General features: G+C 38.3%; 1 protein-coding gene across 1 annotated transcript in view; it reads left to right on the top strand.

Annotated features, from left to right (window-relative positions):
• LOC121962649 (diacylglycerol kinase zeta) overlaps positions 1-12,171 on the top strand; it is a 113,548-nt gene that overhangs the window by 1,410 nt on the left and 99,967 nt on the right. The gene's annotated exons all lie outside the window — the stretch shown is intronic.

Raw genomic sequence — 12,171 nt, 5'->3', positions numbered from 1 at the left:
GGAAATGTACATTTTATTACATTCTCTAAGTGAAACAAATAGTTTCTTTTTACAGTGTGATGCTAACATCCTTTAATGTTAACAAGAACTAGAAGATTCTTGGTTGTACACTATTGGTGGCTTTACCTAAGATGTAAACAAGACAGGACAAATGTAACAAAATGATCTGAGCTCAAGCGTCCTTCTCATAATCGGTATACTTCTTCAAATTACGGGTGGGCAATATATAGATTATACTCAATGTATTGCAGCGTGTTCCACATGAGATAGCCTTTACAAAATAAAATGACAATATCACGAACATTGAGTTTAAACTGGCATTAGACTTGCTTTAGCATTCTGGTACTCTCACTCTCTCCGATGGCTCTTTGCATCTCACATACATATACACACACACACACACACACACACACACACACACACACACACACACACTCTCGCTCATCCTCAAAAGTGGTTCTGCTTGCCTGGTTCCTTTTTAAAAACTTCATTATTAGAGTACTTGTTTTACATTTGTTATATAACCGTTGCTGCTTTATTTAATTTCATTTTACCTATACGTTATTTTAGTATTTTTTTGCAATTTCTAAATGTCAAGAAATATATTGTGCATTACAATTTAGCCTTATAATTCTGCAAAATTTTGCAGAAATTACTTGAAATTGAGCTGTATACTTGTATAATTGTATACTTATATGAGTAATGAGTCGTCTACAATGTACAGATATATAACACAATGAATCAGATGACATGTCTAGATAGATTTGGTGGTCAAAGGTCAAGGTCACGCTGACCTTGCATTTGTATCATTCTTGTGAAGTGATATCTCAAGGAGAGAATTTCTTTCTTTGACATAAACAGTCACTTTGCCTCAACGATGAGCTGATTAGAACCAGGTGGCCGAAGGTCAAAGTTGAAGTGACTTCATAAAACGTGTTTTTGGCTGTAACTCTAGAATTCAAAACACTGACTTCGCGACACTAATCTTGGGTGTCTGTAAGTGTAACCTGACTTATTTTTTGGGCTTTTGCCTTTGTCTGATAGGACAACTTTTAGTGTGAAAGGGTGGAAAGAGAGGGGATGAAATGCAGTCTGCTGCATTAAGGACATGGCCTTTGTACATGGGATGCTTGCTCCACCAGGTGAGCAACTGGCGCCCCAGCGTGCTACTGTTTTCATAGTTTTCTTCAGTGAATGCAAGTGACTCACCGTGGGACCTATGCAAGTTAAAATGTGGTGGCACATGGGATGAGATGGTAACTCTCTCTGGTGTTGGGTGTCAGCTGTCACCTTAATCTTTCTCTGTCTCTTCACTGAATCCTGGGACTGGATGTGCTATGGATGCATGTGCACACAACCATGCATCAGCATCAGTACGAACAGAGAAGCCAGCAAAATCAGAATGTGCTGTGAAAATGTGCACTGGCAGACTTCAGACCAGCGTATATAAGGTGCACAAAAAAAGGCGAGAGACAGAATGAAATAATCATCTAGGAATGAAACAATGGGAAACATTAATGTATGTTTACGTGTAAACGTGAACTGTGTTTAATGACGGCTGTTCCCAGTCTTTGCAGCTCAGTAGGAGTTGAAGTTGTGATTGTGTTTCGCACTGCAACATCTTCGTCCTTGGATTTAAACAGATCCACTTACAGAGTGGCTCAAGCTTTTGAAAAACGTTCATTATATTCCAGTAGATACACAGTCTGCATCCGTCGCCTACCATGACAACCTCACCTTATTATTGTCTGACATTGTTCAGCCAGTAAGGAAACAAAATAATGTGAGGAGCACAAAATCTCACTATTCAGAGAAGAATGCTGACTGGGTGGTGCAGTTCATACCTGTTTTACCCAGATAACATTTTAACTCTTTCACTTTTTACTTTTATAGAATTTTACCTCTGCTGGAGGAGCATTTTTGCTGGAGTCACATTACTTTTACTTTGCTATTATTGCAGTACTATTTCCATGTTTGGTCTTGAGTGTGTGTTGGGGTTGTGACTCAAAATCCAGGGTTTCCTACAAATTCTTTTATTTGTGTTGCACCGCCACAGAAGCAGCATTTACCGCTACATTTCATTTAGATTTTTTTTTGGAGCTGTGTTTTCTCTCTCTTTCTCTCTTTTGCACGGCAGCACTTACTCTGTGCACAGACGGAGCAGAAGAGCACCAAGCACAGTCAAACTTAATGTTGTTGATTTATATTTTTCTAGTGTTGTCTTTCGTTTTCCAAACTACTTTAAAAGAAACCAACTGGCTTTATAGTCGACTTGTCCATCTTTTTTGAGGTGTTTATCACTAAAAAAGTGCTTTTATCTCATGAGGTTGAGTCTCTTAAATCCCAGCCAAATACTTGCAAGTCCTCTAACCTCATTTCATTCACTAGAGGCTTCTGGGATGCAGTCAGTTTGTCTGGCAGCCAGCTGAAGATAGATTTAACCAACTCTCCCTTCTGTATTATTTTAGGGCACTTTCACCTTACAGCTCACTATATTGTCATTATTAATGGGGTTGCTGATGCTTCCTCCATCAATGAAACATTGGCCTGTCCGTTGCCCTAGAAACAGTTGGCGTGTGATTGCCTCTAATCTGATTGTGGTCCCTCCTCCTCTGTAAACAGCCCTCGGTCTGAACAGCTGTCCTCTCACTGCTCCAAGCAAAACCTTCGCTACCTGGATATTTCTCTGATTTCATGTTGTCATTGACAGTGATGGATGAAGTATTCAGATCATTTAGTTTAGCAAAAGTATTAATGCCACACTATAAAAATACCCTGTTAGACGTTAACATCCTGCATTGAAAATGCTACTCAAGTTAAGATAAGTAAGTATATTCTGGAAAAAAGTACTCACAGTACTGAATGTGGAAAAAAACCTAAGGAAACAAAAGAACCCAAAACTAAACAATTAAAAACAAGAAAAAAAACATGTAAATTTTATTTAAAAAAACAAAAACAAAAACAAAAATTATTTTAAAAAGGCGAAAACACGCCCTTTATTTAAAATTATTTAAAAAAGGATAAATTTCCCCCCAGAAATCAAATTTATTTAAAGAAAAAGAAAAAAAATTATAAAAGACAAAACACCCCAAAATGCCATATTTAAAAAAAAAAACAAAACTCAAAGTTATTCAAAAAAATAAAACACTTAAATGTTTATCAAAATAGTTGCCAAATTAATTTCTGTCAATTAATTGATTGATTAATGAGCCAGTCATTGCAGTTCTACTTTAATAAACTGTAAACTGTTAACTGTTAATTTAATTGACAAGAAAACATTGTATTTTATAAGCTGTTATGTTTTTTATGCAAAAGTAACTAAAGCATTCTGATAAATGCAGTGAATTAAAAAGTACAATATTCATTTCTGAAATGTAGTGTCGTGAAAGTATAAAGTAGCATGGAAATAAAATACATAAGCTAAGTACCTCATATTGTACTTAAGTACAGTACTTTAGGGAATTCCATTGCTGGTCATTGACAAAGCTTCACAGGTAAATACACAGATGATGACAGATCCAAACAAACTGAATTATTCAGGGAGTAACTTTACACCAAACTGGAAAGCATCGTTTCAATCACCTCTTTGGTTGAATGTTTGACATTTGTGGCTCCTCTGCTCTGACCCTACATCCCTGCAGCACAGTGACAACTTCAACTACTTCAGTTTAGTGCTTAAAGTTGTACTTCACACAACGCTAACATATAATATCCACAGTGACAGACCCTTGATGTGCCGCAGTGACATCATTTGTTTCATTTGTATTTTTCATTTAATAACTAACTAAAAAATGGGCCCTAAAAAATCCCATCACTAAGTTTTGCTTTTTTCTGGAACTTTCAACTACATCTTGTGGCCTTTGTTAATAGACAGAGCTGTGCAACTGACATCAGTTCAGTTGTTCTTGTGTGACTTTCACTAGCAAGGACCAAGAATAACGAGAATGAAAGGGGGAGATCGGGTTAGGAGGATATTTAAGCCGGAAGAGGCACGGTTGAGGTGCGGTAGAGGTGTGGTCCTGCCCCTGAAACTCTGCTATATAGCTTCACTTGTGGAAGTGTGAACAGATGTTTGGTGGGAACACTCTCTCTGTTCAGTCAACCGAATCTCCAGAATAAATGTTGCTGTTGTAAGTTTTTGCAAAACAAAGATATGTCACTTATGCACTTTTGTTATGCAGTGGATATGCTGGAATTTTCTTCATGTTTATTGTGGTTAAAAATCTGAATTGTCCCTTTAAATCACCGGTTTGCTGAGATTTCCATCAAAGTATCGTCACAAATAGCCCGCTTTTCAAAGGGTTCATACCAGGCTCAAATTTAAACGCACCACTGCTTTTGTGCACGGTGTTTCACTTGATGCAGCCAAATAAGACGCAAAAACTGTTATTGACAGGCAGAGCCACACACAGATTTGGCGCCCCAGGCAATCTTCACCCTGCGGTCAAAAATGCATTTTTCATCTTGTTCTTTCCGGAATTTGAGGTTCATTGTGCAGAATGATGTACTATGTGCACATTGTGTTTTCACATTTATCAGCTAAAGGTGGAAACTTGCTCTGTACTCACATTAAAATTCAGTTTAAACCAACGATCTAGCCGCAGGCTTTGGAGATTATGCCTCACCCTGGTGGTGACATGGCAGTTACTCTTTTTTAACCCTTTAACACCTGGATTGATATCAGTTTTCTTGTGCTCTTGTGTGTAGAGTAGAAAATGAAAAATGACCAAAAACAGCTCGGTAAAAAAAAAAAAATAATAATAATAATTAATTTTCTTGATTTTTAAAAAAATGTTATTTTATTTTATGTTGCTTTTATTCAGATCATTTTCTTGTAACTTTTTACTAACTTCTTGCTATTATTTTATGGCTATTTCTCAAAGAAATCAATGCAGTTTACTCAGGTTTCAAAGGGTTAAGGCTTGGCTCTAATAGAAAAGGAAAAGCAAAATTACAATTAAAAATATGTGGTTAAAAAACATTTACCACTTTTGTGCAAGTTCACACAACATCCATGAATTCATGCTTTCTAAAATATATGGGCATTATAAAAAACAATTTCTGGTGTAGGTTTTGGCCTCTGGCTGCATGCTACAGTCAAAACAATAACGACTGTCTTTACTACCTGGGAAGTGTATTTGAAAGCCTCTCTGATATTAAACATGAATACATGCCACACGCTGAATGTGATCTTACACAATATGTGTCCGGATCTGCCCCTGCCCTAATTCACGCGTTTAATTTGTGCTTTCTGCTTCACTTTTTCAAATGTCAGCGCTGGTGTCTGATTTCAGGTGTAACATTTCACAAAGGGAAGGATGTTTTCTGTCACTGCGCTGGAGGTCATGGGAAGACACGGGGAAGCTGTTCATCAGCCAGCTTCTTATGTCACTGCCAGCATGAGATAATCTCAACATAATTTCGTATAATCAGTAATCCAGAGAGGATTGTGCGTGCGTGCTTGTGTTAGCGGTGGGCGGGGGGGTGGGGCAGGCTGGTACGGCTGTCAATTCTCCTGACTCACCACAGGAGTTATGTAACCATCAGTGTCTGTATCTGTGGCACTGCTACACTGTGTGTGTGTGTGTCTGTGTGTGTATTTTATTTTGTTGAAATTACATTTACCTAGACCAGGTCATAAACCGTATGTGCATCATGATGTTGGACGGTTTTGAGCAAAATATGTCCAAAGTAAAAGAAATAGTTTGGATTTTTTGAAGTGGGGTCACATGAGGTACTTATCCATAGTCAGTTTATTATACAAAAGATGATGTTTAAAGTTCAGAGAAGCAGGCTGGAGTACTGACATGATGCTAAGCAATGTACTGCTGTGAATGGGGGCCAGCAACAAAACATATTTTAGCCAGCAAAAAGTGTCCCATCATTAACTTTAACTAACTCTTTTAAACACCAAAGTCAGGCAATAACACAAACAAACTAACTGATTAAGGCAGCAGTAGACTAGATGCTCCCATGTTCCAAGAGGTAAAATGACTGTTTTTCTCAATGGATGCTGTCTTTGAAGAGAATGATATAAGGGCTTTAGTCCCCTGTCAGAAATCTCTGACATCTAGCCTATTCATAACTATTTATAAAGTTCTTACCAAATAAATATGCTGTGTATGATTTATGCAAACCATTGTGTCTGTTCTCACAAAAAATGACCTATTTTGATAATTGTTGACACAAAATTCCTGGTGACGAGAATTTTTAACCACTGTTTTAGACTGTTGCATGATATTTTGTTGCTGTCAGCTTCACACTTTCCCAGCCTGTTGTTCAGTGATTTGCTTTGTGTGGGTTGAATCTGTAGTCGGCCGTGGCTTCGCCCAAAGCCGTGGGTACCTCAGAGACATGCTACAGGACGTGCTGTGACATGATGACTTTCTCTGCTGTTGGCTTGTCAACAATGACTCCCTACACATTCACTGCGGTTTGTTATTATTGAGCAGCACAGCTGTGAAGTTGTGACTGAGTCAGAAACCGCGTTAGCAGATGTGGAGGATATCTCAGTGAAATGCTTCTCACGAGTTTGCCTCTTGCACTTCTCACAATCTGTTTGAGGAATCTTTGCAGTTTTCAGCAGTGCGGCGTATTTCTCATTCATAGGTTGATCTGCAAGTACTCGCCTCAGCGTCTCGAAGGCATCATCCAGAGGTGCACTTGATCCTCACATGAAAGTTAAATCACAAATCTCGATAAAAACAGAAATTTGTGAACATAAGTTTCTCTGCAGCTTCCTTTTCTGTGTAACCAATGAGTGCTGAACTGCAGTCTTGACGCCAAGCTCTCTCAGAATTCTGGTTTTCATTTTTAATACAGAGTCATTAAAATGTTTAGATTTTGCTAGTCAAAGATCAAAGATTAGTTTGACCTTGTCGGTCTCATTCTTGTGAATGAGATATTTCGAGAAGGCTTTGAGGGAATTTCTTCAAATTTGGTGCAAATAACCTCTTATACTCATGGATGAACGGAATAGAATTTAGAAGTCAAAGGTCAAATTCGTTTGACCTTCCTTCCATCTCTTTCTCATGAACGCGATATCTCAAAAACACAGGAATTTCTTCAGATTTTGCACAAATGTTTCTGTGGACTAAATAATGAACTGATTAGATTTTAGATTGTGTTGGCTTTGGTCGTAGTTCATTACACGTCTTTTTGGCATTGGCATTTTTTCAGTGCTCTGCGTGATGAATTTGACAGCATGGAGTGAGGAACTGCTGTAACAGTAACATGTTTCCTCACATATTCGGTAAATTGTCTTCCAACTGTTGTTTTGACACAGAGCCATGGTGAAATCTCTTGAAGACCTCATCTTGACGAGCATCGATGGCTTGTATCAACTTGGAATTTACTGTCGGCTGAATGAAGTGCATGTTTTTTAGCAGACTGTCCTTGATGCACTTTGTGTCGTCAGTGCATTTGTCTTCACAACTCTTCATGGAGGGCTCATGCTCGAGAGAGATGGCAATGTCTGCAGCACATTTCCTTGGCGAGCTTTTTATCTCTTTTATCTGCAACATAACTTAGTAAGCACGAAGTGGAGGAGAGACTAAGGAGAGACTTCATTCAGAGTTCATCAGTGCATAATAAAGACGGATAGCAAAAAGTTCTTTTGGGATTTAACCCCATTGTTACATGAAAATTTAGGAGGAAGAGATGCCATGGTAGTTTAGGAATATAGATATTAGTGGTAGAGGTGAAGAGGAGGATAGGATGAGGAGCAGAAGTGGACACTGGATGCACTAAAGACTGGAGGTAAACGGGGTAGAGGAAGGTTGCATCTGTTTGACCTGAAATGACATTTGACAGCAGCAGAGAGGCTTAGAGAGATTGTAGCAAAATCTGGTTGGATTAATTTAGAGTGACGCCAGCTGATGGAGCAGCAGAGTGAGGCAGGCAGATTTGTGAATGAATGTAAAGATAGTTTCCTGACTGAACTTTTGGCTAAGTTTCATATAACTTTCCATTTCTTGGTGCCAAAAGTGCTATTTCGCAGTAGGGGTTGCATTGTCTGGACCCACCCTGGAGATGTCCAGAAGCTAGGTGACCAGGTTGTGATCCTTGAAGGTGCTTTCATTTTTTGGGTCACAACCTTTTATATCATTACATGTTTGATTTTTGAAAAAAGAAAAAAAAAAAGAAAAGCTTTGCCCCCCTGGGTAGAAGTGATGACCTGAGTGAGTAACTATGACTCTGTGAAAACCATTGTGTCGTCTGATCCTGGGCACAAACATGCAAGAGGCTCCACCACCTCTGCTGAATAGGACTGAAAACACACACTGAGACTTGTCGTCATTTTGTCTTTTGAAGTAATTTTGCATGTAGTTGTTTTTCGGGTAATTTTTGGTCTTTTTATGCCTTTTTGTAGTTATTTTGTGCCTATTTCAGTTAAATTTGTGGTTTTTTTTGTGGTTAATTTCTGTCTCAGTTGGTTGTTTTGCCCCATTTTGTTTTCATTGTATGTCTCTTTGAGGTACTTTTGTGTCTTTTTAGGTGATTTATATATATGCCCCTTTTTGTAATCAATTTTCTCTCTTTGCAGATGTCTTTTTGACATGATTTTGTGTTTTTTGCATCATTTTTGTTGATTTTGTGTCTCTTTGTGTCCTTTTATGTCTCTTTGTTGTTGGTTTTATTTTTTGGTAGTTATTTTGTGTCTCTGTTAATGTTATTTTGTGTCTTTTTGGGGGAATTGTGTCTCCTTTTTGGTCATTTTGTGTCATTTTGTAGTTGTTTTGTTTCTCTTTAATGGAATTTTGTGTTGTTGTTTTTTGTCTTTTTGGTTCTTTAGTGTCTCTTTGCAGTTCCTTCGCATCTCTTTGTCACTTTTTGTGTATCTTCCTGGCCAGTATGTGTTCATTTGAGTGCATTTTACAGATGTAGTTTGGGCTTCTAGGCCTGAGCGTAGTAGGCCTGTTCAGTAATCCACCCATGATCACTCCAGGTCATTTTTACTACATAAACTGTGAGGCTGTGTTGAATAAAATGACCAAGCAGTTTTGCATGATAAGGTGCTGTTTGCACAAAAGGCATCAAGGTGCATCTGGTATTTGTAATCACACTGGGCTGGTTATCAGTGACAACAGAGGAACCCAGACCTGCTGCCTGCAGACGGCTGTAAAGACGTTAATTAGCTGAAAGGAAAGACTTCATACATGTTGTGTTTCTGCAGCTGACACATGCTGATAAGAATCAGACATTAAGCGCTGCCTTCCTGGCAATAATTATACTAATTGTAATACAATTGTGTTTATTCTGTATAATTAGATATGTCTGGTGCCTGAAGGATGCACAATGGAAATAGACCATTTTTATTAGAGAGGGCTTGTGTCAGGTTTACTAAGCCTTTTTAATGGAGTTAGCCTGACACCAGGCTCACAGCATGTTTCTTGTTGTTAGAACACAGGTCTGTAATGCCTTCTGAACAAAATGTTCCCCTTGTGGCAATGTATTAAATCTAATCGTCAGACTCAAATCAGATGAGCTCTTCATTTTGCCCGCTGCATGAGCTTTTCTCTTATTATTGTGCCTGAAATGTCAACTCTGTGCAGGAGCTATCTGATAACCCGAGGCTGTGTTCATACAGCTGCATGAAAAAACATGGCATTTCATTTCGATAGAACCACAGTGTGAGCGCAGTGAGAGCAGGGGAAAAAAAAGTACATAGGGTTGTCATGGGTTGTGGCCACTCATATACATACAAGATCACATTTGTGGTACTTTATATCATGAACGAGGTACATTAATTCTTCAGTCTGTCCTGCAATTATTGACAATAAATAACCTCACAGTCTTTCCTCTCGTGCCACTCTCAGTATAAATTTGATTTTTTTTGCTAGTAAGGCTCTAGAATTAGTGAAATCTTATTTTTGTTGTACTCTGGGGCCTAAATATTTTCACCTCTTCCAGCAGCTTGCATGCCTTTAGTCTTCTCTATGCCTTTAGTATCTGATGTTGTCTGTGGTCATTTTACCTCGGCCTAAGGCAAGACACTAATGATCATATTGATGATCATGATTGACAAATGTTGGATGAATATTAACTTGACCGGCTGAGGGAGTGGGAGGGAGAGAACAATGCCCCTCTCGCCTCAAGCCAAAAAGTTGCATAATGTAGCACAACAGTACACCAGATGGAAGCAAACACAGATGGCCGAGATAAAAAGCAAAAGGACAGATGGGAGTGTCAGTGACCACCAATCGAAAAACTCCTTGTCTTCTTAGGACTCTTTAGTTTTCAGTATGCATGTTGTTTGTGTGTCCTTGTGAATGAAGATGCCTCAGCTCACTTTCTTCTCTAATGACCCCAGATTTACCTCTTATCTCGGTAAGAGACCAAATCGCTCTGCGTTCCATGCATCCTGTAGAACGGGATAACACTTGTAGCATGCTGAAACAACAAATAATCCAAAAGATAAAACACAATTTAAGAGCGGGATGCACTGAGATCTATGACACTCTTTCTGTAGATGTTTTTTTATTGATTTTTGGGTGTAATTGTAACTCAAAGGCATCCCTTTAAATGGTTGCATTTTAATCTGATGGCAGTTAACATGTCGGTCTCGTGCTTGAATAAGCGCCCTGGTCACTTTTAAATAAAAGTCACAACTGAAATCTGACTGGAACATTTTTGTAACACTTTCAACTCTCCACAAGTCTGAACTGAATGCTGTCAAACATTCAGAGACAGAGAGAGAAATGTACCAATTGTTCCACATTCCAAAAACACTGTCATTTATTCATTTTCTCAGTCACCATCACTCATGCACAGCATCAGTTGCATCAATTTACAAGGAAACAGAGTGAAAGAGCTGATTTTAAAAGGGACAGTTGCCCCTAAATGAAATATACATATTGTGTTGCAAATCAGTCGTAGAGATGTCTGTGCTCCCTCACATTCATTCCAAATTCAGATGTCAGTAGTAGCCTAATTTTAAGCTAATTTTCCTTAAAAAAAATTTAGGAAACCAATTTCCTTAAAAATGAAAGTAAATGTATTCTGCTGTTTGCAAACTCATGTTTATATAGCCTTAAACATGGTTAGAAAACATAATTCATAGATCTCCACACTTCATCATGGGCAAAATCCTTTTCATCATGATTGAGTTAAGTCAGATTAACTTGGTTTACTGAAGTTGCTGAAACTTAGAAAGAACAAGGTGATGTCACTTATCATTTTTAAGTTGCAACAACTTCACAAAATGCAGCTACAAGTAAACTCAGCACATAGATATAGAGTAAACATAAATTCAGATTAATAGGTACATTTATTTTTTCAAGTTAATCGGTTGCCAAGATTGTTTTAAGTTAAATCAACTCGTCAGATTTTACAGTGTAACACAGCACTCAGCGGTGCTGTTCACAAATCACTGATGACTTGATCCGATGATCACCTTAGGCCAAAACTTTCACTTATTACACAGAAACCAAAATAAAATAAGCAGAATGTCATGAAATGTAGTGGGCACCAAGTGATGAATCTTTTTCATTTTGGCCCTGAGATTTCCCTGTTTGACTGAAATCTCATCTTTGCACAGGAGCTGTAAGTAATAATAAAGTCATATGCCGAGCACAGTCATTCTGTTTGGTGTGTATACTGAATGAATCACTAAACAAAGGTCAATGTCATTCACTCTGTTGATGGTTTGAGACTCAGCTGACACATGCAACATTTGTTTGCACAGGAGTTTTCTGTCATACTATTATGCACAATGTGGCATACTGTGAAGTGAAGATATTAGTTTTTATTAAGGTCATTTACATTGGCATGAGAATAGGTTTTATTTTACAGTATATGCAAGTCAAATAAGGAGGGCGCTGGCTGTCATATTCTGGTTATCCAGGCTGCAGAATGATTAAAAAGTCTTTATTGCCCTGTCTCTCTGTGATGACCTTGACGACAGTAAAAGCCGTTGATGCATCGCTGCTATTTATACCAGATATGAAAAGCCATGAACAGCTGCCTGGAAGGTAAAAGTGACACTGTCATAAACTGACAATATGTTCACAGAATGGTTAGCAGGCATGTTCAACGTGATTTTTGGATTGGACAGTAAAGCTATGAAAATATTATTCTCAGTACGGGTTCTGTTGTCAGTCCTCAGCTGAAACAAAACTAGCAGTTAGAGTCAGCTGTTAGTGTGCAGAGTCAGATACAGGAAGTAGGGTA

Source organism: Plectropomus leopardus, chromosome 24 (genome assembly GCF_026936395.1).
Source record: "Plectropomus leopardus strain MGB_pleo_1.0 chromosome 24, ASM2693639v1, whole genome shotgun sequence".
In the NCBI taxonomy this organism is placed as follows: domain Eukaryota; kingdom Metazoa; phylum Chordata; class Actinopteri; order Perciformes; family Serranidae; genus Plectropomus; species Plectropomus leopardus.
Note: the sequence above shows the minus strand (reverse complement) of the source record. Positions and strands in the feature narration are given on the sequence as shown.